This window comes from Sus scrofa, chromosome 6, assembly GCF_054392235.1.
Source record: "Sus scrofa isolate SSC_HxYL_T2T_F1_AM1 chromosome 6, Sscrofa_HxYL_maternal_Yorkshire_Landrace_v2.0, whole genome shotgun sequence".
Taxonomy (NCBI): Eukaryota; Metazoa; Chordata; class Mammalia; order Artiodactyla; family Suidae; genus Sus; species Sus scrofa.
Genome location: NC_139388.1, coordinates 41,720,269 through 41,747,624, shown reverse-complemented (window position 1 = coordinate 41,747,624; position 27,356 = coordinate 41,720,269).

The window sequence follows — 27,356 nt, the reverse complement described above, 5'->3', positions numbered from 1 at the left end:
CGAAACGGCCCAAAACGTGCTCCTAGGAGCTGCACTCTGCAAAGGGAAACTGTGCTCGGGGAACAAAGCTCAGCCCCAAGGCGGCTTGGCTCAGGATCGCAGCGCTTGCCTAGTTCTCACCTAGCCCTAGGCTCCCCATAGGGCCAAGGAGGGTCTGGGCTGCCTCTGGCTCCGTGGGCTCTGCTGCTTGGCTGGTGGTCTCCGCAGCTGGAAACCAACTCCACACGTGTTCTCCTTGGCGGAGAAGGCTGATTTGGCAGGAAGAAGCCCTGTGTGCACTGGCCCTAGCAACGCACCCATAGCCAGCTAGGGAGGGACCCACCTAGGGCCCACCTGCGAAACGGCACAAAACGCGCTCCTAGGAGCTGCACTCTGCAAAGGGAAACTGTGCTCGGGGAACAAAGCTCAGCCCCAAGGCGGCTTGGCTCAGGATCGCAGCGCTTGCCTAGTTCTCACCTAGCCCTAGGCTCCCCATAGGGCCAAGGAGGGTCTGGGCTGCCTCTGGCTCCGTGGGCACTGCTGCTTGGCTGGTGGTCTCCGCAGCTGGAAACCAACTCCAAACGTGTTCTCCTTCGCGGAGAAGGCTGATTTGGCAGGAAAAAGCCCTGTGTGCACTGGCCCTAGCAACGCACCCATAGCCAGCTAGGGAGGGACCCACCTAGGGCCCACCTGCGAAACGGCACAAAACGCGCTCCTAGGAGCTGCACTCTGCAAAGGGAAACTGTGCTCGGGGAACAAAGCTCAGCCCCAAGGCGGCTTGGCTCAGGATCGCAGCGCTTGCCTAGTTCTCACCTAGCCCTAGGCTCCCCATAGGGCCAAGGAGGGTCTGGGCTGCCTCTGGCTCCGTGGGCACTGCTGCTTGGCTGGTGGTCTCCGCAGCTTGAAACCAACTCCAAACGTGTTCTCATTGGCGGAGAATGCTGATTTGGCAGGAAGAAGCCCTGTGTGCACTGGCCCTAGCAACGAACCCATAGCCAGCTAGGGAGGGACCCACCTAGGGCCCAGCTGCGAAACGGCACAAAACGCGCTCCTAGGAGCTGCACTCTGCAAAGGGAAACTGTGCTCGGGGAACAAAGCTCAGCCCCAAGGCGGCTTGGCTCAGGATCGCAGCGCTTGCCTAGTTCTCACCTAGCCCTAGGCTCCCCATAGGGCCAAGGAGGGTCTGGGCTGCCTCTGGCTCCGTGGGCACTGCTGCTTGGCTGGTGGTCTCCGCAGCTGGAAACCAACTCCAAACGTGTTCTCCTTCGCGGAGAAGGCTGCTTTGGCAGGAAGAAGCCCTGTGTGCACTGGCCCTAGCAACCCACCCATAGCCAGCTAGGGAGGGACCCACCTAGGGCCTAGCTGCGAAACGGCACAAAACGCGCTCCTAGGAGCTGCACTCTGCAAAGGGAAACTGTGCTCGGGGAACAAAGCTCAGCCCCAAGGCGGCTTGGCTCAGGATCGCAGCGCTTGCCTAGTTCTCACCTAGCCCTAGGCTCCCCATAGGGCCAAGGAGGGTCTGGGCTGCCTCTGGCTCCGTGGGCTCTGCTGCTTGGCTGGTGGTCTCCGCAGCTGGAAACCAACTCCAAACGTGTTCTCCTTGGCGGAGAAGGCTGATTTGGCAGGAAGAAGCCCTGTGTGCACTGGCCCTAGCAACGCACCCATAGCCAGCTAGGGAGGGACCCACCTAGGGCCTAGCTGCGAAACGGCACAAAACGCGCTCCTAGGAGCTGCACTCTGCAAAGGGAAACTGTGCTCGGGGAACAAAGCTCAGCCCCAAGGCGGCTTGGCTCAGGATCGCAGCGCTTGCCTAGTTCTCACCTAGCCCTAGGCTCCCCATAGGGCCAAGGAGGGTCTGGGCTGCCTCTGGCTCCGTGGGCACTGCTGCTTGGCTGGTGGTCTCCGCAGCTGGAAACCAACTCCAAACGTGTTCTCCTTCGCGGAGAAGGCTGATTTGGCAGGAAGAAGCCCTGTGTGCACTGGCCCTAGCAACGCACCCATAGCCAGCTAGGGACGGACCCACCTAGGGCCTAGCTGCGAAACGGCACAAAACGCGCTCCTAGGAGCTGCACTCTGCAAAGGGAAACTGTGCTCGGGGAACAAAGCTCAGCCCCAAGGCCGCTTGGCTCAGGATCGCAGCGCTTGCCTAGTTCTCACCTAGCCCTAGGCTCCCCATAGGGCCAAGGAGGGTCTGGGCTGCCTCTGGCTCCGTGGGCACTGCTGCTTGGCTGGTGGTCTCCGCAGCTGGAAACCAACTCCAAACGTGTTCTCCTTCGCGGAGAAGGCTGATTTGGCAGGAAGAAGCCCTGTGTGCACTGGCCCTAGCAACCCACCCATAGCCAGCTAGGGACGGACCCACCTAGGGCCCACCTGCGAAACGGCCCAAAACGTGCTCCTAGGAGCTGCACTCTGCAAAGGGAAACTGTGCTCGGGGAACAAAGCTCAGCCCCAAGGCGGCTTGGCTCAGGATCGCAGCGCTTGCCTAGTTCTCACCTAGCCCTAGGCTCCCCATAGGGCCAATTAGGGTCTGGGCTGCCTCTGGCTCCGTGGGCTCTGCTGCTTGGCTGGTGGTCTCCGCAGCTGGAAACCAACTCCAAACGTGTTCTCCTTCGCGGAGAAGGCTGATTTGGCAGGAAGAAGCCCTGTGTGCACTGGCCCTAGCAACGCACCCATAGCCAGCTAGGGAGGGACCCACCTAGGGCCCACCTGCGAAACGGCACAAAACGCGCTCCTAGGAGCTGCACTCTGCAAAGGGAAACTGTGCTCGGGGAACAAAGCTCAGCCCCAAGGCGGCTTGGCTCAGGATCGCAGCGCTTGCCTAGTTCTCACCTAGCCCTAGGCTCCCCATAGGGCCAAGGAGGGTCTGGGCTGCCTCTGGCTCCGTGGGCACTGCTGCTTGGCTGGTGGTCTCCGCAGCTGGAAACCAACTCCAAACGTGTTCTCCTTCGCGGAGAAGGCTGATTTGGCAGGAAAAAGCCCTGTGTGCACTGGCCCTAGCAACGCACCCATAGCCAGCTAGGGAGGGACCCACCTAGGGCCCACCTGCGAAACGGCACAAAACGCGCTCCTAGGAGCTGCACTCTGCAAAGGGAAACTGTGCTCGGGGAACAAAGCTCAGCCCCAAGGCGGCTTGGCTCAGGATCGCAGCGCTTGCCTAGTTCTCACCTAGCCCTAGGCTCCCCATAGGGCCAAGGAGGGTCTGGGCTGCCTCTGGCTCCGTGGGCTCTGCTGCTTGGCTGGTGGTCTCCGCAGCTGGAAACCAACTCCAAACGTGTTCTCCTTGGCGGAGAAGGCTGATTTGGCAGGAAGAAGCCCTGTGTGCACTGGCCCTAGCAACGCACCCATAGCCAGCTAGGGAGGGACCCACCTAGGGCCCACCTGCGAAACGGCACAAAACGCGCTCCTAGGAGCTGCACTCTGCAAAGGGAAACTGTGCTCGGGGAACAAAGCTCAGCCCCAAGGCGGCTTGGCTCAGGATCGCAGCGCTTGCCTAGTTCTCACCTAGCCCTAGGCTCCCCATAGGGCCAAGGAGGGTCTGGGCTGCCTCTGGCTCCGTGGGCACTGCTGCTTGGCTGGTGGTCTCCGCAGCTGGAAACCAACTCCAAACGTGTTCTCCTTCGCGGAGAAGGCTGATTTGGCAGGAAAAAGCCCTGTGTGCACTGGCCCTAGCAACGCACCCATTGCCAGCTAGGGAGGGACCCACCTAGGGCCCAGCTGCGAAACGGCACAAAACGCGCTCCTAGGAGCTGCACTCTGCAAAGGGAAACTGTGCTCGGGGAACAAAGCTCAGCCCCAAGGCGGCTTGGCTCAGGATCGCAGCGCTTGCCTAGTTCTCACCTAGCCCTAGGCTCCCCATAGGGCCAAGGAGGGTCTGGGCTGCCTCTGGCTCCGTGGGCACTGCTGCTTGGCTGGTGGTCTCCGCAGCTGGAAACCAACTCCAAACGTGTTCTCCTTCGCGGAGAAGGCTGATTTGGCAGGAAAAAGCCCTGTGTGCACTGGCCCTAGCAACGCACCCATTGCCAGCTAGGGAGGGACCCACCTAGGGCCCAGCTGCGAAACGGCACAAAACGCGCTCCTAGGAGCTGCACTCTGCAAAGGGAAACTGTGCTCGGGGAACAAAGCTCAGCCCCAAGGCGGCTTGGCTCAGGATCGCAGCGCTTGCCTAGTTCTCACCTAGCCCTAGGCTCCCCATAGGGCCAAGGAGGGTCTGGGCTGCCTCTGGCTCCGTGGGCTCTGCTGCTTGGCTGGTGGTCTCCGCAGCTGGAAACCAACTCCAAACGTGTTCTCCTTGGCGGAGAAGGCTGATTTGGCAGGAAGAAGCCCTGTGTGCACTGGCCCTAGCAACGCACCCATAGCCAGCTAGGGAGGGACCCACCTAGGGCCTAGCTGCGAAACGGCACAAAACGCGCTCCTAGGAGCTGCACTCTGCAAAGGGAAACTGTGCTCGGGGAACAAAGCTCAGCCCCAAGGCGGCTTGGCTCAGGATCGCAGCGCTTGCCTAGTTCTCACCTAGCCCTAGGCTCCCCATAGGGCCAAGGAGGGTCTGGGCTGCCTCTGGCTCCGTGGGCACTGCTGCTTGGCTGGTGGTCTCCGCAGCTGGAAACCAACTCCAAACGTGTTCTCCTTGGCGGAGAAGGCTGATTTGGCAGGAAGAAGCCCTGTGTGCACTGGCCCTAGCAACGCACCCATAGCCAGCTAGGGACGACCCACCTAGGGCCTAGCTGCGAAACGGCACAAAACGCGCTCCTAGGAGCTGCACTCTGCAAAGGGAAACTGTGCTCGGGGAACAAAGCTCAGCCCCAAGGCGGCTTGGCTCAGGATCGCAGCGCTTGCCTAGTTCTCACCTAGCCCTAGGCTCCCCATAGGGCCAAGGAGGGTCTGGGCTGCCTCTGGCTCCGTGGGCACTGCTGCTTGGCTGGTGGTCTCCGCAGCTGGAAACCAACTCCAAACGTGTTCTCCTTCGCGGAGAAGGCTGATTTGGCAGGAAGAAGCCCTGTGTGCACTGGCCCTAGCAACGCACCCATAGCCAGCTAGGGAGGGACCCACCTAGGGCCTAGCTGCGAAACGGCACAAAACGCGCTCCTAGGAGCTGCACTCTGCAAAGGGAAACTGTGCTCAGGGAACAAAGCTCAGCCCCAAGGCGGCTTGGCTCAGGATCGCAGCGCTTGCCTAGTTCTCACCTAGCCCTAGGCTCCCCATAGGGCCAAGGAGGGTCTGGGCTGCCTCTGGCTCCGTGGGCACTGCTGCTTGGCTGGTGGTCTCCGCAGCTTGAAACCAACTCCAAACGTGTTCTCCTTGGCGGAGAATGCTGATTTGGCAGGAAGAAGCCCTGTGTGCACTGGCCCTAGCAACGAACCCATAGCCAGCTAGGGAGGGACCCACCTAGGGCCCACCTGCGAAACGGCACAAAACGCGCTCCTAGGAGCTGCACTCTGCAAAGGGAAACTGTGCTCGGGGAACAAAGCTCAGCCCCAAGGCGGCTTGGCTCAGGATCGCAGCGCTTGCCTAGTTCTCACCTAGCCCTAGGCTCCCCATAGGGCCAAGGAGGGTCTGGGCTGCCTCTGGCTCCGTGGGCTCTGCTGCTTGGCTGGTGGTCTCCGCAGCTGGAAACCAACTCCAAACGTGTTCTCCTTCGCGGAGAAGGCTGATTTGGCAGGAAGAAGCCCTGTGTGCACTGGCCCTAGCAACGCACCCATAGCCAGCTAGGGAGGGACCCACCTAGGGCCTAGCTGCGAAACGGCACAAAACGCGCTCCTAGGAGCTGCACTCTGCAAAGGGAAACTGTGCTCGGGGAACAAAGCTCAGCCCCAAGGCGGCTTGGCTCAGGATCGCAGCGCTTGCCTAGTTCTCACCTAGCCCTAGGCTCCCCATAGGGCCAAGGAGGGTCTGGGCTGCCTCTGGCTCCGTGGGCACTGCTGCTTGGCTGGTGGTCTCCGCAGCTGGAAACCAACTCCAAACGTGTTCTCCTTGGCGGAGAAGGCTGATTTGGCAGGAAGAAGCCCTGTGTGCACTGGCCCTAGCAACGCACCCATAGCCAGCTAGGGACGACCCACCTAGGGCCTAGCTGCGAAACGGCACAAAACGCGCTCCTAGGAGCTGCACTCTGCAAAGGGAAACTGTGCTCGGGGAACAAAGCTCAGCCCCAAGGCGGCTTGGCTCAGGATCGCAGCGCTTGCCTAGTTCTCACCTAGCCCTAGGCTCCCCATAGGGCCAAGGAGGGTCTGGGCTGCCTCTGGCTCCGTGGGCACTGCTGCTTGGCTGGTGGTCTCCGCAGCTGGAAACCAACTCCAAACGTGTTCTCCTTCGCGGAGAAGGCTGATTTGGCAGGAAGAAGCCCTGTGTGCACTGGCCCTAGCAACGCACCCATAGCCAGCTAGGGAGGGACCCACCTAGGGCCTAGCTGCGAAACGGCACAAAACGCGCTCCTAGGAGCTGCACTCTGCAAAGGGAAACTGTGCTCAGGGAACAAAGCTCAGCCCCAAGGCGGCTTGGCTCAGGATCGCAGCGCTTGCCTAGTTCTCACCTAGCCCTAGGCTCCCCATAGGGCCAAGGAGGGTCTGGGCTGCCTCTGGCTCCGTGGGCACTGCTGCTTGGCTGGTGGTCTCCGCAGCTGGAAACCAACTCCAAACGTGTTCTCCTTGGCGGAGAAGGCTGATTTGGCAGGAAGAAGCCCTGTGTGCACTGGCCCTAGCAACGCACCCATAGCCAGCTAGGGAGGGACCCACCTAGGGCCCAGCTGCGAAACGGCACAAAACGCGCTCCTAGGAGCTGCACTCTGCAAAGGGAAACTGTGCTCGGGGAACAAAGCTCAGCCCCAAGGCGGCTTGGCTCAGGATCGCAGCGCTTGCCTAGTTCTCACCTAGCCCTAGGCTCCCCATAGGGCCAAGGAGGGTCTGGGCTGCCTCTGGCTCCGTGGGCACTGCTGCTTGGCTGGTGGTCTCCGCAGCTGGAAACCAACTCCAAACGTGTTCTCCTTGGCGGAGAAGGCTGATTTGGCAGGAAGAAGCCCTGTGTGCACTGGCCCTAGCAACCCACCCATAGCCAGCTAGGGACGGACCCACCTAGGGCCCACCTGCGAAACGGCACAAAACGTGCTCCTAGGAGCTGCACTCTGCAAAGGGAAACTGTGCTCGGGGAACAAAGCTCAGCCCCAAGGCGGCTTGGCTCAGGATCGCAGCGCTTGCCTAGTTCTCACCTAGCCCTAGGCTCCCCATAGGGCCAAGGAGGGTCTGGGCTGCCTCTGGCTCCGTGGGCTCTGCTGCTTGGCTGGTGGTCTCCGCAGCTGGAAACCAACTCCAAACGTGTTCTCCTTGGCGGAGAAGGCTGATTTGGCAGGAAGAAGCCCTGTGTGCACTGGCCCTAGCAACGCACCCATAGCCAGCTAGGGAGGGACCCACCTAGGGCCCAGCTGCGAAACGGCACAAAACGCGCTCCTAGGAGCTGCACTCTGCAAAGGGAAACTGTGCTCGGGGAACAAAGCTCAGCCCCAAGGCGGCTTGGCTCAGGATCGCAGCGCTTGCCTAGTTCTCACCTAGCCCTAGGCTCCCCATAGGGCCAAGGAGGGTCTGGGCTGCCTCTGGCTCCGTGGGCTCTGCTGCTTGGCTGGTGGTCTCCGCAGCTGGAAACCAACTCCAAACGTGTTCTCCTTGGCGGAGAAGGCTGATTTGGCAGGAAGAAGCCCTGTGTGCACTGGCCCTAGCAACGCACCCATAGCCAGCTAGGGAGGGACCCACCTAGGGCCCACCTGCGAAACGGCACAAAACGCGCTCCTAGGAGCTGCACTCTGCAAAGGGAAACTGTGCTCGGGGAACAAAGCTCAGCCCCAAGGCGGCTTGGCTCAGGATCGCAGCGCTTGCCTAGTTCTCACCTAGCCCTAGGCTCCCAATAGGGCCAAGGAGGGTCTGGGCTGCCTCTGGCTCCGTGGGCACTGCTGCTTGGCTGGTGGTCTCCGCAGCTGGAAACCAACTCCAAACGTGTTCTCCTTCGCGGAGAAGGCTGATTTGGCAGGAAGAAGCCCTGTGTGCACTGGCCCTAGCAACGCACCCATAGCCAGCCAGGGAGGGACCCACCTAGGGCCCACCTGCGAAACGGCACAAAACGCGCTCCTAGGAGCTGCACTCTGCAAAGGGAAACTGTGCTCGGGGAACAAAGCTCAGCCCCAAGGCGGCTTGGCTCAGGATCGCAGCGCTTGCCTAGTTCTCACCTAGCCCTAGGCTCCCCATAGGGCCAAGGAGGGTCTGGGCTGCCTCTGGCTCCGTGGGCACTGCTGCTTGGCTGGTGGTCTCCGCAGCTGGAAACCAACTCCAAACGTGTTCTCCTTGGCGGAGAAGGCTGATTTGGCAGGAAGAAGCCCTGTGTGCACTGGCCCTAGCAACCCACCCATAGCCAGCTAGGGACGGACCCACCTAGGGCCCACCTGCGAAACGGCACAAAACGTGCTCCTAGGAGCTGCACTCTGCAAAGGGAAACTGTGCTCGGGGAACAAAGCTCAGCCCCAAGGCGGCTTGGCTCAGGATCGCAGCGCTTGCCTAGTTCTCACCTAGCCCTAGGCTCCCCATAGGGCCAAGGAGGGTCTGGGCTGCCTCTGGCTCCGTGGGCTCTGCTGCTTGGCTGGTGGTCTCCGCAGCTGGAAACCAACTCCAAACGTGTTCTCCTTGGCGGAGAAGGCTGATTTGGCAGGAAGAAGCCCTGTGTGCACTGGCCCTAGCAACGCACCCATAGCCAGCTAGGGAGGGACCCACCTAGGGCCCAGCTGCGAAACGGCACAAAACGCGCTCCTAGGAGCTGCACTCTGCAAAGGGAAACTGTGCTCGGGGAACAAAGCTCAGCCCCAAGGCGGCTTGGCTCAGGATCGCAGCGCTTGCCTAGTTCTCACCTAGCCCTAGGCTCCCCATAGGGCCAAGGAGGGTCTGGGCTGCCTCTGGCTCCGTGGGCTCTGCTGCTTGGCTGGTGGTCTCCGCAGCTGGAAACCAACTCCAAACGTGTTCTCCTTGGCGGAGAAGGCTGATTTGGCAGGAAGAAGCCCTGTGTGCACTGGCCCTAGCAACGCACCCATAGCCAGCTAGGGAGGGACCCACCTAGGGCCCACCTGCGAAACGGCACAAAACGCGCTCCTAGGAGCTGCACTCTGCAAAGGGAAACTGTGCTCGGGGAACAAAGCTCAGCCCCAAGGCGGCTTGGCTCAGGATCGCAGCGCTTGCCTAGTTCTCACCTAGCCCTAGGCTCCCCATAGGGCCAAGGAGGGTCTGGGCTGCCTCTGGCTCCGTGGGCACTGCTGCTTGGCTGGTGGTCTCCGCAGCTGGAAACCAACTCCAAACGTGTTCTCCTTCGCGGAGAAGGCTGATTTGGCAGGAAGAAGCCCTGTGTGCACTGGCCCTAGCAACGCACCCATAGCCAGCCAGGGAGGGACCCACCTAGGGCCCACCTGCGAAACGGCACAAAACGCGCTCCTAGGAGCTGCACTCTGCAAAGGGAAACTGTGCTCGGGGAACAAAGCTCAGCCCCAAGGCGGCTTGGCTCAGGATCGCAGCGCTTGCCTAGTTCTCACCTAGCCCTAGGCTCCCCATAGGGCCAAGGAGGGTCTGGGCTGCCTCTGGCTCCGTGGGCACTGCTGCTTGGCTGGTGGTCTCCGCAGCTGGAAACCAACTCCAAACGTGTTCTCCTTGGCGGAGAATGCTGATTTGGCAGGAAGAAGCCCTGTGTGCACTGGCCCTAGCAACGAACCCATAGCCAGCTAGGGAGGGACCCACCTAGGGCCCACCTGCGAAACGGCACAAAACGCGCTCCTAGGAGCTGCACTCTGCAAAGGGAAACTGTGCTCGGGGAACAAAGCTCAGCCCCAAGGCAGCTTGGCTCAGGATCGCAGCGCTTGCCTAGTTCTCACCTAGCCCTAGGCTCCCCATAGGGCCAAGGAGGGTCTGGGCTGCCTCTGGCTCCGTGGGCACTGCTGCTTGGCTGGTGGTCTCCGCAGCTGGAAACCAACTCCAAACGTGTTCTCCTTGGCGGAGAAGGCTGATTTGGCAGGAAGAAGCCCTGTGTGCACTGGCCCTAGCAACCCACCCATAGCCAGCTAGGGACGGACCCACCTAGGGCCCACCTGCGAAACGGCACAAAACGTGCTCCTAGGAGCTGCACTCTGTAAGGGGAACTGTGCTCGGGGAACAAAGCTCAGCCCCAAGGCGGCTTGGCTCAGGATCGCAGCGCTTGCCTAGTTCTCACCTAGCCCTTGGCTCCCCATAGGGCCAAGGAGGGTCTGGGCTGCCTCTGGCTCCGTGGGCACTGCTGCTTGGCTGGTGGTCTCCGCAGCTGGAAACCAACTCCAAACGTGTTCTCCTTCGCGGAGAAGGCTGATTTGGCAGGAAGAAGCCCTGTGTGCACTGGCCCTAGCAACCCACCCATAGCCAGCTAGGGAGGGACCCACCTAGGGCCCAGCTGCGAAACGGCACAAAACGCGCTCCTAGGAGCTGCACTCTGCAAAGGGAAACTGTGCTCGGGGAACAAAGCTCAGCCCCAAGGCGGCTTGGCTCAGGATCGCAGCGCTTGCCTAGTTCTCACCTAGCCCTAGGCTCCCCATAGGGCCAAGGAGGGTCTGGGCTGCCTCTGGCTCCGTGGGCACTGCTGCTTGGCTGGTGGTCTCCGCAGCTGGAAACCAACTCCAAACGTGTTCTCCTTGGCGGAGAAGGCTGATTTGGCAGGAAGAAGCCCTGTGTGCACTGGCCCTAGCAACGCACCCATAGCCAGCTAGGGAGGGACCCACCTAGGGCCCAGCTGCGAAACGGCACAAAACGCGCTCCTAGGAGCTGCACTCTGCAAAGGGAAACTGTGCTCGGGGAACAAAGCTCAGCCCCAAGGCGGCTTGGCTCAGGATCGCAGCGCTTGCCTAGTTCTCACCTAGCCCTAGGCTCCCCATAGGGCCAAGGAGGGTCTGGGCTGCCTCTGGCTCCGTGGGCTCTGCTGCTTGGCTGGTGGTCTCCGCAGCTGGAAACCAACTCCAAACGTGTTCTCCTTCGCGGAGAAGGCTGATTTGGCAGGAAGAAGCCCTGTGTGCACTGGCCCTAGCAACGCACCCATAGCCAGCTAGGGACGGACCCACCTAGGGCCCACCTGCGAAACGGCACAAAACGCGCTCCTAGGAGCTGCACTCTGCAAAGGGAAACTGTGCTCGGGGAACAAAGCTCAGCCCCAAGGCGGCTTGGCTCAGGATCGCAGCGCTTGCCTAGTTCTCACCTAGCCCTAGGCTCCCCATAGGGCCAAGGAGGGTCTGGGCTGCCTCTGGCTCCGTGGGCACTGCTGCTTGGCTGGTGGTCTCCGCAGCTGGAAACCAACTCCAAACGTGTTCTCCTTGGCGGAGAAGGCTGATTTGGCAGGAAGAAGCCCTGTGTGCACTGGCCCTAGCAACGCACCCATAGCCAGCTAGGGAGGGACCCACCTAGGGCCCAGCTGCGAAACGGCACAAAACGCGCTCCTAGGAGCTGCACTCTGCAAAGGGAAACTGTGCTCGGGGAACAAAGCTCAGCCCCAAGGCGGCTTGGCTCAGGATCGCAGCGCTTGCCTAGTTCTCACCTAGCCCTAGGCTCCCCATAGGGCCAAGGAGGGTCTGGGCTGCCTCTGGCTCCGTGGGCACTGCTGCTTGGCTGGTGGTCTCCGCAGCTGGAAACCAACTCCAAACGTGTTCTCCTTGGCGGAGAAGGCTGATTTGGCAGGAAGAAGCCCTGTGTGCACTGGCCCTAGCAACCCACCCATAGCCAGCTAGGGACGGACCCACCTAGGGCCCACCTGCGAAACGGCACAAAACGTGCTCCTAGGAGCTGCACTCTGCAAAGGGAAACTGTGCTCGGGGAACAAAGCTCAGCCCCAAGGCGGCTTGGCTCAGGATCGCAGCGCTTGCCTAGTTCTCACCTAGCCCTAGGCTCCCCATAGGGCCAAGGAGGGTCTGGGCTGCCTCTGGCTCCGTGGGCTCTGCTGCTTGGCTGGTGGTCTCCGCAGCTGGAAACCAACTCCAAACGTGTTCTCCTTGGCGGAGAAGGCTGATTTGGCAGGAAGAAGCCCTGTGTGCACTGGCCCTAGCAACGCACCCATAGCCAGCTAGGGAGGGACCCACCTAGGGCCCACCTGCGAAACGGCACAAAACGCGCTCCTAGGAGCTGCACTCTGCAAAGGGAAACTGTGCTCGGGGAACAAAGCTCAGCCCCAAGGCGGCTTGGCTCAGGATCGCAGCGCTTGCCTAGTTCTCACCTAGCCCTAGGCTCCCCATAGGGCCAAGGAGGGTCTGGGCTGCCTCTGGCTCCGTGGGCTCTGCTGCTTTGCTGGTGGTCTCCGCAGCTGGAAACCAACTCCAAACGTGTTCTCCTTGGCGGAGAAGGCTGATTTGGCAGGAAGAAGCCCTGTGTGCACTGGCCCTAGCAACGCACCCATAGCCAGCTAGGGAGGGACCCACCTAGGGCCCACCTGCGAAACGGCACAAAACGCGCTCCTAGGAGCTGCACTCTGCAAAGGGAAACTGTGCTCGGGGAACAAAGCTCAGCCCCAAGGCGGCTTGGCTCAGGATCGCAGCGCTTGCCTAGTTCTCACCTAGCCCTAGGCTCCCCATAGGGCCAAGGAGGGTCTGGGCTGCCTCTGGCTCCGTGGGCACTGCTGCTTGGCTGGTGGTCTCCGCAGCTGGAAACCAACTCCAAACGTGTTCTCCTTCGCGGAGAAGGCTGATTTGGCAGGAAGAAGCCCTGTGTGCACTGGCCCTAGCAACCCACCCATAGCCAGCTAGGGAGGGACCCACCTAGAGCCCAGCTGCGAAACGGCACAAAACGCGCTCCTAGGAGCTGCACTCTGCAAAGGGAAACTGTGCTCGGGGAACAAAGCTCAGCCCCAAGGCGGCTTGGCTCAGGATCGCAGCGCTTGCCTAGTTCTCACCTAGCCCTAGGCTCCCCATAGGGCCAAGGAGGGTCTGGGCTGCCTCTGGCTCCGTGGGCACTGCTGCTTGGCTGGTGGTCTCCGCAGCTGGAAACCAACTCCAAACGTGTTCTCCTTGGCGGAGAAGGCTGATTTGGCAGGAAGAAGCCCTGTGTGCACTGGCCCTAGCAACGCACCCATAGCCAGCTAGGGAGGGACCCACCTAGGGCCCAGCTGCGAAACGGCACAAAACGCGCTCCTAGGAGCTGCACTCTGCAAAGGGAAACTGTGCTCGGGGAACAAAGCTCAGCCCCAAGGCGGCTTGGCTCAGGATCGCAGCGCTTGCCTAGTTCTCACCTAGCCCTAGGCTCCCCATAGGGCCAAGGAGGGTCTGGGCTGCCTCTGGCTCCGTGGGCTCTGCTGCTTGGCTGGTGGTCTCCGCAGCTGGAAACCAACTCCAAACGTGTTCTCCTTCGCGGAGAAGGCTGATTTGGCAGGAAGAAGCCCTGTGTGCACTGGCCCTAGCAACGCACCCATAGCCAGCTAGGGACGGACCCACCTAGGGCCCACCTGCGAAACGGCACAAAACGCGCTCCTAGGAGCTGCACTCTGCAAAGGGAAACTGTGCTCGGGGAACAAAGCTCAGCCCCAAGGCGGCTTGGCTCAGGATCGCAGCGCTTGCCTAGTTCTCACCTAGCCCTAGGCTCCCCATAGGGCCAAGGAGGGTCTGGGCTGCCTCTGGCTCCGTGGGCACTGCTGCTTGGCTGGTGGTCTCCGCAGCTGGAAACCAACTCCAAACGTGTTCTCCTTGGCGGAGAAGGCTGATTTGGCAGGAAGAAGCCCTGTGTGCACTGGCCCTAGCAACGCACCCATAGCCAGCTAGGGAGGGACCCACCTAGGGCCCAGCTGCGAAACGGCACAAAACGCGCTCCTAGGAGCTGCACTCTGCAAAGGGAAACTGTGCTCGGGGAACAAAGCTCAGCCCCAAGGCGGCTTGGCTCAGGATCGCAGCGCTTGCCTAGTTCTCACCTAGCCCTAGGCTCCCCATAGGGCCAAGGAGGGTCTGGGCTGCCTCTGGCTCCGTGGGCACTGCTGCTTGGCTGGTGGTCTCCGCAGCTGGAAACCAACTCCAAACGTGTTCTCCTTGGCGGAGAAGGCTGATTTGGCAGGAAGAAGCCCTGTGTGCACTGGCCCTAGCAACCCACCCATAGCCAGCTAGGGACGGACCCACCTAGGGCCCACCTGCGAAACGGCACAAAACGTGCTCCTAGGAGCTGCACTCTGCAAAGGGAAACTGTGCTCGGGGAACAAAGCTCAGCCCCAAGGCGGCTTGGCTCAGGATCGCAGCGCTTGCCTAGTTCTCACCTAGCCCTAGGCTCCCCATAGGGCCAAGGAGGGTCTGGGCTGCCTCTGGCTCCGTGGGCTCTGCTGCTTGGCTGGTGGTCTCCGCAGCTGGAAACCAACTCCAAACGTGTTCTCCTTGGCGGAGAAGGCTGATTTGGCAGGAAGAAGCCCTGTGTGCACTGGCCCTAGCAACGCACCCATAGCCAGCTAGGGAGGGACCCACCTAGGGCCCACCTGCGAAACGGCACAAAACGCGCTCCTAGGAGCTGCACTCTGCAAAGGGAAACTGTGCTCGGGGAACAAAGCTCAGCCCCAAGGCGGCTTGGCTCAGGATCGCAGCGCTTGCCTAGTTCTCACCTAGCCCTAGGCTCCCCATAGGGCCAAGGAGGGTCTGGGCTGCCTCTGGCTCCGTGGGCTCTGCTGCTTTGCTGGTGGTCTCCGCAGCTGGAAACCAACTCCAAACGTGTTCTCCTTGGCGGAGAAGGCTGATTTGGCAGGAAGAAGCCCTGTGTGCACTGGCCCTAGCAACGCACCCATAGCCAGCTAGGGAGGGACCCACCTAGGGCCCACCTGCGAAACGGCACAAAACGCGCTCCTAGGAGCTGCACTCTGCAAAGGGAAACTGTGCTCGGGGAACAAAGCTCAGCCCCAAGGCGGCTTGGCTCAGGATCGCAGCGCTTGCCTAGTTCTCACCTAGCCCTAGGCTCCCCATAGGGCCAAGGAGGGTCTGGGCTGCCTCTGGCTCCGTGGGCACTGCTGCTTGGCTGGTGGTCTCCGCAGCTGGAAACCAACTCCAAACGTGTTCTCCTTCGCGGAGAAGGCTGATTTGGCAGGAAGAAGCCCTGTGTGCACTGGCCCTAGCAACCCACCCATAGCCAGCTAGGGAGGGACCCACCTAGAGCCCAGCTGCGAAACGGCACAAAACGCGCTCCTAGGAGCTGCACTCTGCAAAGGGAAACTGTGCTCGGGGAACAAAGCTCAGCCCCAAGGCGGCTTGGCTCAGGATCGCAGCGCTTGCCTAGTTCTCACCTAGCCCTAGGCTCCCCATAGGGCCAAGGAGGGTCTGGGCTGCCTCTGGCTCCGTGGGCACTGCTGCTTGGCTGGTGGTCTCCGCAGCTGGAAACCAACTCCAAACGTGTTCTCCTTGGCGGAGAAGGCTGATTTGGCAGGAAGAAGCCCTGTGTGCACTGGCCCTAGCAACGCACCCATAGCCAGCTAGGGAGGGACCCACCTAGGGCCCAGCTGCGAAACGGCACAAAACGCGCTCCTAGGAGCTGCACTCTGCAAAGGGAAACTGTGCTCGGGGAACAAAGCTCAGCCCCAAGGCGGCTTGGCTCAGGATCGCAGCGCTTGCCTAGTTCTCACCTAGCCCTAGGCTCCCCATAGGGCCAAGGAGGGTCTGGGCTGCCTCTGGCTCCGTGGGCTCTGCTGCTTGGCTGGTGGTCTCCGCAGCTGGAAACCAACTCCAAACGTGTTCTCCTTCGCGGAGAAGGCTGATTTGGCAGGAAGAAGCCCTGTGTGCACTGGCCCTAGCAACGCACCCATAGCCAGCTAGGGACGGACCCACCTAGGGCCCACCTGCGAAACGGCACAAAACGCGCTCCTAGGAGCTGCACTCTGCAAAGGGAAACTGTGCTCGGGGAACAAAGCTCAGCCCCAAGGCGGCTTGGCTCAGGATCGCAGCGCTTGCCTAGTTCTCACCTAGCCCTAGGCTCCCCATAGGGCCAAGGAGGGTCTGGGCTGCCTCTGGCTCCGTGGGCACTGCTGCTTGGCTGGTGGTCTCCGCAGCTGGAAACCAACTCCAAACGTGTTCTCCTTGGCGGAGAAGGCTGATTTGGCAGGAAGAAGCCCTGTGTGCACTGGCCCTAGCAACGCACCCATAGCCAGCTAGGGAGGGACCCACCTAGGGCCCAGCTGCGAAACGGCACAAAACGCGCTCCTAGGAGCTGCACTCTGCAAAGGGAAACTGTGCTCGGGGAACAAAGCTCAGCCCCAAGGCGGCTTGGCTCAGGATCGCAGCGCTTGCCTAGTTCTCACCTAGCCCTAGGCTCCCCATAGGGCCAAGGAGGGTCTGGGCTGCCTCTGGCTCCGTGGGCACTGCTGCTTGGCTGGTGGTCTCCGCAGCTGGAAACCAACTCCAAACGTGTTCTCCTTGGCGGAGAAGGCTGATTTGGCAGGAAGAAGCCCTGTGTGCACTGGCCCTAGCAACCCACCCATAGCCAGCTAGGGACGGACCCACCTAGGGCCCACCTGCGAAACGGCACAAAACGTGCTCCTAGGAGCTGCACTCTGCAAAGGGAAACTGTGCTCGGGGAACAAAGCTCAGCCCCAAGGCGGCTTGGCTCAGGATCGCAGCGCTTGCCTAGTTCTCACCTAGCCCTAGGCTCCCCATAGGGCCAAGGAGGGTCTGGGCTGCCTCTGGCTCCGTGGGCTCTGCTGCTTGGCTGGTGGTCTCCGCAGCTGGAAACCAACTCCAAACGTGTTCTCCTTGGCGGAGAAGGCTGATTTGGCAGGAAGAAGCCCTGTGTGCACTGGCCCTAGCAACGCACCCATAGCCAGCTAGGGAGGGACCCACCTAGGGCCCACCTGCGAAACGGCACAAAACGCGCTCCTAGGAGCTGCACTCTGCAAAGGGAAACTGTGCTCGGGGAACAAAGCTCAGCCCCAAGGCGGCTTGGCTCAGGATCGCAGCGCTTGCCTAGTTCTCACCTAGCCCTAGGCTCCCCATAGGGCCAAGGAGGGTCTGGGCTGCCTCTGGCTCCGTGGGCACTGCTGCTTGGCTGGTGGTCTCCGCAGCTGGAAACCAACTCCAAACGTGTTCTCCTTCGCGGAGAAGGCTGATTTGGCAGGAAGAAGCCCTGTGTGCACTGGCCCTAGCAACGCACCCATAGCCAGCCAGGGAGGGACCCACCTAGGGCCCACCTGCGAAACGGCACAAAACGCGCTCCTAGGAGCTGCACTCTGCAAAGGGAAACTGTGCTCGGGGAACAAAGCTCAGCCCCAAGGCGGCTTGGCTTAGGATCGCAGCGCTTGCCTAGTTCTCACCTAGCCCTAGGCTCCCCATAGGGCCAAGGAGGGTCTGGGCTGCCTCTGGCTCCGTGGGCACTGCTGCTTGGCTGGTGGTCTCCGCAGCTGGAAACCAACTCCAAACGTGTTCTCCTTGGCGGAGAAGGCTGATTTGGCAGGAAGAAGCCCTGTGTGCACTGGCCCTAGCAACGCACCCATAGCCAGCTAGGGAGGGACCCACCTAGGGCCCACCTGCGAAACGGCACAAAACGCGCTCCTAGGAGCTGCACTCTGCAAAGGGAAACTGTGCTCGGGGAACAAAGCTCAGCCCCAAGGCGGCTTGGCTCAGGATCGCAGCGCTTGCCTAGTTCTCACCTAGCCCTAGGCTCCCCATAGGGCCAAGGAGGGTCTGGGCTGCCTCTGGCTCCGTGGGCACTGCTGCTTGGCTGGTGGTCTCCGCAGCTGGAAACCAACTCCAAACGTGTTCTCCTTCGCGGAGAAGGCTGATTTGGCAGGAAGAAGCCCTGTGTGCACTGGCCCTAGCAACCCACCCATAGCCAGCTAGGGAGGGACCCACCTAGAGCCCAGCTGCGAAACGGCACAAAACGCGCTCCTAGGAGCTGCACTCTGCAAAGGGAAACTGTGCTCGGGGAACAAAGCTCAGCCCCAAGGCGGCTTGGCTCAGGATCGCAGCGCTTGCCTAGTTCTCACCTAGCCCTAGGCTCCCCATAGGGCCAAGGAGGGTCTGGGCTGCCTCTGGCTCCGTGGGCACTGCTGCTTGGCTGGTGGTCTCCGCAGCTGGAAACCAACTCCAAACGTGTTCTCCTTGGCGGAGAAGGCTGATTTGGCAGGAAGAAGCCCTGTGTGCACTGGCCCTAGCAACGCACCCATAGCCAGCTAGGGAGGGACCCACCTAGGGCCCAGCTGCGAAACGGCACAAAACGCGCTCCTAGGAGCTGCACTCTGCAAAGGGAAACTGTGCTCGGGGAACAAAGCTCAGCCCCAAGGCGGCTTGGCTCAGGATCGCAGCGCTTGCCTAGTTCTCACCTAGCCCTAGGCTCCCCATAGGGCCAAGGAGGGTCTGGGCTGCCTCTGGCTCCGTGGGCACTGCTGCTTGGCTGGTGGTCTCCGCAGCTGGAAACCAACTCCAAACGTGTTCTCCTTGGCGGAGAAGGCTGATTTGGCAGGAAGAAGCCCTGTGTGCACTGGCCCTAGCAACGCACCCATAGCCAGCTAGGGACGGACCCACCTAGGGCCCACCTGCGAAACGGCACAAAACGCGCTCCTAGGAGCTGCACTCTGCAAAGGGAAACTGTGCTCGGGGAACAAAGCTCAGCCCCAAGGCGGCTTGGCTCAGGATCGCAGCGCTTGCCTAGTTCTCACCTAGCCCTAGGCTCCCCATAGGGCCAAGGAGGGTCTGGGCTGCCTCTGGCTCCGTGGGCACTGCTGCTTGGCTGGTGGTCTCCGCAGCTGGAAACCAACTCCAAACGTGTTCTCCTTGGCGGAGAAGGCTGATTTGGCAGGAAGAAGCCCTGTGTGCACTGGCCCTAGCAACGCACCCATAGCCAGCTAGGGAGGGACCCACCTAGGGCCCAGCTGCGAAACGGCACAAAACGCGCTCCTAGGAGCTGCACTCTGCAAAGGGAAACTGTGCTCGGGGAACAAAGCTCAGCCCCAAGGCGGCTTGGCTCAGGATCGCAGCGCTTGCCTAGTTCTCACCTAGCCCTAGGCTCCCCATAGGGCCAAGGAGGGTCTGGGCTGCCTCTGGCTCCGTGGGCACTGCTGCTTGGCTGGTGGTCTCCGCAGCTGGAAACCAACTCCAAACGTGTTCTCCTTGGCGGAGAAGGCTGATTTGGCAGGAAGAAGCCCTGTGTGCACTGGCCCTAGCAACCCACCCATAGCCAGCTAGGGACGGACCCACCTAGGGCCCACCTGCGAAACGGCACAAAACGTGCTCCTAGGAGCTGCACTCTGCAAAGGGAAACTGTGCTCGGGGAACAAAGCTCAGCCCCAAGGCGGCTTGGCTCAGGATCGCAGCGCTTGCCTAGTTCTCACCTAGCCCTAGGCTCCCCATAGGGCCAAGGAGGGTCTGGGCTGCCTCTGGCTCCGTGGGCACTGCTGCTTGGCTGGTGGTCTCCGCAGCTGGAAACCAACTCCAAACGTGTTCTCCTTGGCGGAGAAGGCTGATTTGGCAGGAAGAAGCCCTGTGTGCACTGGCCCTAGCAACGCACCCATAGCCAGCTAGGGAGGGACCCACCTAGGGCCCACCTGCGAAACGGCACAAAACGCGCTCCTAGGAGCTGCACTCTGCAAAGGGAAACTGTGCTCGGGGAACAAAGCTCAGCCCCAAGGCGGCTTGGCTCAGGATCGCAGCGCTTGCCTAGTTCTCACCTAGCCCTAGGCTCCCCATAGGGCCAAGGAGGGTCTGGGCTGCCTCTGGCTCCGTGGGCACTGCTGCTTGGCTGGTGGTCTCCGCAGCTGGAAACCAACTCCAAACGTGTTCTCCTTCGCGGAGAAGGCTGATTTGGCAGGAAGAAGCCCTGTGTGCACTGGCCCTAGCAACGCACCCATAGCCAGCCAGGGAGGGACCCACCTAGGGCCCACCTGCGAAACGGCACAAAACGCGCTCCTAGGAGCTGCACTCTGCAAAGGGAAACTGTGCTCGGGGAACAAAGCTCAGCCCCAAGGCGGCTTGGCTCAGGATCGCAGCGCTTGCCTAGTTCTCACCTAGCCCTAGGCTCCCCATAGGGCCAAGGAGGGTCTGGGCTGCCTCTGGCTCCGTGGGCACTGCTGCTTGGCTGGTGGTCTCCGCAGCTGGAAACCAACTCCAAACGTGTTCTCCTTGGCGGAGAAGGCTGATTTGGCAGGAAGAAGCCCTGTGTGCACTGGCCCTAGCAACGCACCCATAGCCAGCTAGGGAGGGACCCACCTAGGGCCCAGCTGCGAAACGGCACAAAACGCGCTCCTAGGAGCTGCACTCTGCAAAGGGAAACTGTGCTCGGGGAACAAAGCTCAGCCCCAAGGCGGCTTGGCTCAGGATCGCAGCGCTTGCCTAGTTCTCACCTAGCCCTAGGCTCCCCATAGGGCCAAGGAGGGTCTGGGCTGCCTCTGGCTCCGTGGGCACTGCTGCTTGGCTGGTGGTCTCCGCAGCTGGAAACCAACTCCAAACGTGTTCTCCGTGGCGGAGAAGGCTGATTTGGCAGGAAGAAGCCCTGTGTGCACTGGCCCTAGCAACGCACCCATAGCCAGCTAGGGAGGGACCCACCTAGGGCCCAGCTGCGAAACGGCACAAAACGCGCTCCTAGGAGCTGCACTCTGCAAAGGGAAACTGTGCTCGGGGAACAAAGCTCAGCCCCAAGGCGGCTTGGCTCAGGATCGCAGCGCTTGCCTAGTTCTCACCTAGCCCTAGGCTCCCCATAGGGCCAAGGAGGGTCTGGGCTGCCTCTGGCTCCGTGGGCACTGCTGCTTGGCTGGTGGTCTCCGCAGCTGGAAACCAACTCCAAACGTGTTCTCCTTGGCGGAGAAGGCTGATTTGGCAGGAAGAAGCCCTGTGTGCACTGGCCCTAGCAACGCACCCATAGCCAGCTAGGGAGGGACCCACCTAGGGCCCAGCTGCGAAACGGCACAAAACGCGCTCCTAGGAGCTGCACTCTGCAAAGGGAAACTGTGCTCGGGGAACAAAGCTCAGCCCCAAGGCGGCTTGGCTCAGGATCGCAGCGCTTGCCTAGTTCTCACCTAGCCCTAGGCTCCCCATAGGGCCAAGGAGGGTCTGGGCTGCCTCTGGCTCCGTGGGCACTGCTGCTTGGCTGGTGGTCTCCGCAGCTGGAAACCAACTCCAAACGTGTTCTCCTTGGCGGAGAAGGCTGATTTGGCAGGAAGAAGCCCTGTGTGCACTGGCCCTAGCAACCCACCCATAGCCAGCTAGGGACGGACCCACCTAGGGCCCACCTGCGAAACGGCACAAAACGTGCTCCTAGGAGCTGCACTCTGCAAAGGGAAACTGTGCTCGGGGAACAAAGCTCAGCCCCAAGGCGGCTTGGCTCAGGATCGCAGCGCTTGCCTAGTTCTCACCTAGCCCTAGGCTCCCCATAGGGCCAAGGAGGGTCTGGGCTGCCTCTGGCTCCGTGGGCACTGCTGCTTGGCTGGTGGTCTCCGCAGCTGGAAACCAACTCCAAACGTGTTCTCCTTGGCGGAGAAGGCTGATTTGGCAGGAAGAAGCCCTGTGTGCACTGGCCCTAGCAACGCACCCATAGCCAGCTAGGGAGGGACCCACCTAGGGCCCAGCTGCGAAACGGCACAAAACGCGCTCCTAGGAGCTGCACTCTGCAAAGGGAAACTGTGCTCGGGGAACAAAGCTCAGCCCCAAGGCGGCTTGGCTCAGGATCGCAGCGCTTGCCTAGTTCTCACCTAGCCCTAGGCTCCCCATAGGGCCAAGGAGGGTCTGGGCTGCCTCTGGCTCCGTGGGCTCTGCTGCTTGGCTGGTGGTCTCCGCAGCTGGAAACCAACTCCAAACGTGTTCTCCTTCGCGGAGAAGGCTGATTTGGCAGGAAGAAGCCCTGTGTGCACTGGCCCTAGCAACGCACCCATAGCCAGCTAGGGAGGGACCCACCTAGGGCCCACCTGCGAAACGGCACAAAACGCGCTCCTAGGAGCTGCACTCTGCAAAGGGAAACTGTGCTCGGGGAACAAAGCTCAGCCCCAAGGCGGCTTGGCTCAGGATCGCAGCGCTTGCCTAGTTCTCACCTAGCCCTAGGCTCCCCATAGGGCCAAGGAGGGTCTGGGCTGCCTCTGGCTCCGTGGGCACTGCTGCTTGGCTGGTGGTCTCCGCAGCTGGAAACCAACTCCAAACGTGTTCTCCTTCGCGGAGAAGGCTGATTTGGCAGGAAAAAGCCCTGTGTGCACTGGCCCTAGCAACGCACCCATAGCCAGCCAGGGAGGGACCCACCTAGGGCCCACCTGCGAAACGGCACAAAACGCGCTCCTAGGAGCTGCACTCTGCAAAGGGAAACTGTGCTCGGGGAACAAAGCTCAGCCCCAAGGCGGCTTGGCTTAGGATCGCAGCGCTTGCCTAGTTCTCACCTAGCCCTAGGCTCCCCATAGGGCCAAGGAGGGTCTGGGCTGCCTCTGGCTCCGTGGGCACTGCTGCTTGGCTGGTGGTCTCCGCAGCTGGAAACCAACTCCAAACGTGTTCTCCTTGGCGGAGAAGGCTGATTTGGCAGGAAGAAGCCCTGTGTGCACTGGCCCTAGCAACGCACCCATAGCCAGCTAGGGAGGGACCCACCTAGGGCCCAGCTGCGAAACGGCACAAAACGCGCTCCTAGGAGCTGCACTCTGCAAAGGGAAACTGTGCTCGGGGAACAAAGCTCAGCCCCAAGGCGGCTTGGCTCAGGATCGCAGCGCTTGCCTAGTTCTCACCTAGCCCTAGGCTCCCCATAGGGCCAAGGAGGGTCTGGGCTGCCTCTGGCTCCGTGGGCACTGCTGCTTGGCTGGTGGTCTCCGCAGCTGGAAACCAACTCCAAACGTGTTCTCCTTGGCGGAGAAGGCTGATTTGGCAGGAAGAAGCCCTGTGTGCACTGGCCCTAGCAACCCACCCATAGCCAGCTAGGGAGGGACCCACCTAGGGCCCAGCTGCGAAACGGCACAAAACGTGCTCCTAGGAGCTGCACTCTGCAAAGGGAAACTTTGCTCGGGGAACAAAGCTCAGCCCCAAGGCGGCTTGGCTCAGGATCGCAGCGCTTGCCTAGTTCTCACCTAGCCCTAGGCTCCCCATAGGGCCAAGGAGGGTCTGGGCTGCCTCTGGCTCCGTGGGCTCTGCTGCTTGGCTGGTGGTCTCCGCAGCTGGAAACCAACTCCAAACGTGTTCTCCTTGGCGGAGAAGGCTGATTTGGCAGGAAGAAGCCCTGTGTGCACTGGCCCTAGCAACGCACCCATAGCCAGCTAGGGAGGGACCCACCTAGGGCCCACCTGCGAAACGGCACAAAACGCGCTCCTAGGAGCTGCACTCTGCAAAGGGAAACTGTGCTCGGGGAACAAAGCTCAGCCCCAAGGCGGCTTGGCTCAGGATCGCAGCGCTTGCCTAGTTCTCACCTAGCCCTAGGCTCCCCATAGGGCCAAGGAGGGTCTGGGCTGCCTCTGGCTCCGTGGGCACTGCTGCTTGGCTGGTGGTCTCCGCAGCTGGAAACCAACTCCAAACGTGTTCTCCTTCGCGGAGAAGGCTGATTTGGCAGGAAAAAGCCCTGTGTGCACTGGCCCTAGCAACGCACCCATAGCCAGCTAGGGAGGGACCCACCTAGGGCCCACCTGCGAAACGGCACAAAACGCGCTCCTAGGAGCTGCACTCTGCAAAGGGAAACTGTGCTCGGGGAACAAAGCTCAGCCCCAAGGCGGCTTGGCTCAGGATCGCAGCGCTTGCCTAGTTCTCACCTAGCCCTAGGCTCCCCATAGGGCCAAGGAGGGTCTGGGCTGCCTCTGGCTCCGTGGGCTCTGCTGCTTGGCTGGTGGTCTCCGCAGCTGGAAACCAACTCCAAACGTGTTCTCCTTGGCGGAGAAGGCTGATTTGGCAGGAAGAAGCCCTGTGTGCACTGGCCCTAGCAACGCACCCATAGCCAGCTAGGGAGGGACCCACCTAGGGCCCACCTGCGAAACGGCACAAAACGCGCTCCTAGGAGCTGCACTCTGCAAAGGGAAACTGTGCTCGGGGAACAAAGCTCAGCCCCAAGGCGGCTTGGCTCAGGATCGCAGCGCTTGCCTAGTTCTCACCTAGCCCTAGGCTCCCCATAGGGCCAAGGAGGGTCTGGGCTGCCTCTGGCTCCGTGGGCACTGCTGCTTGGCTGGTGGTCTCCGCAGCTGGAAACCAACTCCAAACGTGTTCTCCTTCGCGGAGAAGGCTGATTTGGCAGGAAAAAGCCCTGTGTGCACTGGCCCTAGCAACGCACCCATAGCCAGCTAGGGAGGGACCCACCTAGGGCCCAGCTGCGAAACGGCACAAAACGCGCTCCTAGGAGCTGCACTCTGCAAAGGGAAACTGTGCTCGGGGAACAAAGCTCAGCCCCAAGGCGGCTTGGCTCAGGATCGCAGCGCTTGCCTAGTTCTCACCTAGCCCTAGGCTCCCCATAGGGCCAAGGAGGGTCTGGGCTGCCTCTGGCTCCGTGGGCACTGCTGCTTGGCTGGTGGTCTCCGCAGCTGGAAACCAACTCCAAACGTGTTCTCCTTGGCGGAGAAGGCTGATTTGGCAGGAAGAAGCCCTGTGTGCACTGGCCCTAGCAACCCACCCATAGCCAGCTAGGGAGGGACCCACCTAGGGCCCACCTGCGAAACGGCACAAAACGCGCTCCTAGGAGCTGCACTCTGCAAAGGGAAACTGTGCTCGGGGAACAAAGCTCAGCCCCAAGGCGGCTTGGCTCAGGATCGCAGCGCTTGCCTAGTTCTCACCTAGCCCTAGGCTCCCCATAGGGCCAAGGAGGGTCTGGGCTGCCTCTGGCTCCGTGGGCACTGCTGCTTGGCTGGTGGTCTCCGCAGCTGGAAACCAACTCCAAACGTGTTCTCCTTGGCGGAGAAGGCTGATTTGGCAGGAAGAAGCCCTGTGTGCACTGGCCCTAGCAACGCACCCATAGCCAGCTAGGGAGGGACCCACCTAGGGCCCAGCTGCGAAACGGCACAAAACGCGCTCCTAGGAGCTGCACTCTGCAAAGGGAAACTGTGCTCGGGGAACAAAGCTCAGCCCCAAGGCGGCTTGGCTCAGGATCGCAGCGCTTGCCTAGTTCTCACCTAGCCCTAGGCTCCCCATAGGGCCAAGGAGGGTCTGGGCTGCCTCTGGCTCCGTGGGCACTGCTGCTTGGCTGGTGGTCTCCGCAGCTGGAAACCAACTCCAAACGTGTTCTCCTTGGCGGAGAAGGCTGATTTGGCAGGAAGAAGCCCTGTGTGCACTGGCCCTAGCAACGCACCCATAGCCAGCTAGGGAGGGACCCACCTAGGGCCCAGCTGCGAAACGGCACAAAACGCGCTCCTAGGAGCTGCACTCTGCAAAGGGAAACTGTGCTCGGGGAACAAAGCTCAGCCCCAAGGCGGCTTGGCTCAGGATCGCAGCGCTTGCCTAGTTCTCACCTAGCCCTAGGCTCCCCATAGGGCCAAGGAGGGTCTGGGCTGCCTCTGGCTCCGTGGGCACTGCTGCTTGGCTGGTGGTCTCCGCAGCTGGAAACCAACTCCAAACGTGGTCTCCTTCGCGGAGAAGGCTGATTTGGCAGGAAGAAGCCCTGTGTGCACTGGCCCTAGCAACGCACCCATAGCCAGCTAGGGAGGGACCCACCTAGGGCCCAGCTGCGAAACGGCACAAAACGCGCTCCTAGGAGCTGCACTCTGCAAAGGGAAACTGTGCTCGGGGAACAAAGCTCAGCCCCAAGGCGGCTTGGCTCAGGATCGCAGCGCTTGCCTAGTTCTCACCTAGCCCTAGGCTCCCCATAGGGCCAAGGAGGGTCTGGGCTGCCTCTGGCTCCGTGGGCACTGCTGCTTGGCTGGTGGTCTCCGCAGCTGGAAACCAACTCCAAACGTGTTCTCCTTGGCGGAGAAGGCTGATTTGGCAGGAAGAAGCCCTGTGTGCACTGGCCCTAGCAACCCACCCATAGCCAGCTAGGGACGGACCCACCTAGGGCCCACCTGCGAAACGGCACAAAACGTGCTCCTAGGAGCTGCACTCTGCAAAGGGAAACTGTGCTCGGGGAACAAAGCTCAGCCCCAAGGCGGCTTGGCTCAGGATCGCAGCGCTTGCCTAGTTCTCACCTAGCCCTAGGCTCCCCATAGGGCCAAGGAGGGTCTGGGCTGCCTCTGGCTCCGTGGGCTCTGCTGCTTGGCTGGTGGTCTCCGCAGCTGGAAACCAACTCCAAACGTGTTCTCCTTGGCGGAGAAGGCTGATTTGGCAGGAAGAAGCCCTGTGTGCACTGGCCCTAGCAACGCACCCATACCCAGCTAGGGAGGGACCCACCTAAGGCCCACCTGCGAAACGGCACAAAACGCGCTCCTAGGAGCTGCACTCTGCAAAGGGAAACTGTGCTCGGGGAACAAAGCTCAGCCCCAAGGCGGCTTGGCTCAGGATCGCAGCGCTTGCCTAGTTCTCACCTAGCCCTAGGCTCCCCATAGGGCCAAGGAGGGTCTGGGCTGCCTCTGGCTCCGTGGGCACTGCTGCTTGGCTGGTGGTCTCCGCAGCTGGAAACCAACTCCAAACGTGTTCTCCTTGGCGGAGAAGGCTGATTTGGCAGGAAGAAGCCCTGTGTGCACTGGCCCTAGCAACGCACCCATAGCCAGCTAGGGAGGGACCCACCTAGGGCCCAGCTGCGAAACGGCACAAAACGCGCTCCTAGGAGCTGCACTCTGCAAAGGGAAACTGTGCTCGGGGAACAAAGCTCAGCCCCAAGGCGGCTTGGCTCAGGATCGCAGCGCTTGCCTAGTTCTCACCTAGCCCTAGGCTCCCCATAGGGCCAAGGAGGGTCTGGGCTGCCTCTGGCTCCGTGGGCTCTGCTGCTTGGCTGGTGGTCTCCGCAGCTGGAAACCAACTCCAAACGTGTTCTCCTTCGCGGAGAAGGCTGATTTGGCAGGAAGAAGCCCTGTGTGCACTGGCCCTAGCAACGCACCCATAGCCAGCTAGGGAGGGACCCACCTAGGGCCCAGCTGCGAAACGGCACAAAACGCGCTCCTAGGAGCTGCACTCTGCAAAGGGAAACTGTGCTCGGGGAACAAAGCTCAGCCCCAAGGCGGCTTGGCTCAGGATCGCAGCGCTTGCCTAGTTCTCACCTAGCCCTAGGCTCCCCATAGGGCCAAGGAGGGTCTGGGCTGCCTCTGGCTCCGTGGGCACTGCTGCTTGGCTGGTGGTCTCCGCAGCTGGAAACCAACTCCAAACGTGTTCTCCTTCGCGGAGAAGGCTGATTTGGCAGGAAAAAGCCCTGTGTGCACTGGCCCTAGCAACGCACCCATAGCCAGCCAGGGAGGGACCCACCTAGGGCCCACCTGCGAAACGGCACAAAACGCGCTCCTAGGAGCTGCACTCTGCAAAGGGAAACTGTGCTCGGGGAACAAAGCTCAGCCCCAAGGCGGCTTGGCTCAGGATCGCAGCGCTTGCCTAGTTCTCACCTAGCCCTAGGCTCCCCATAGGG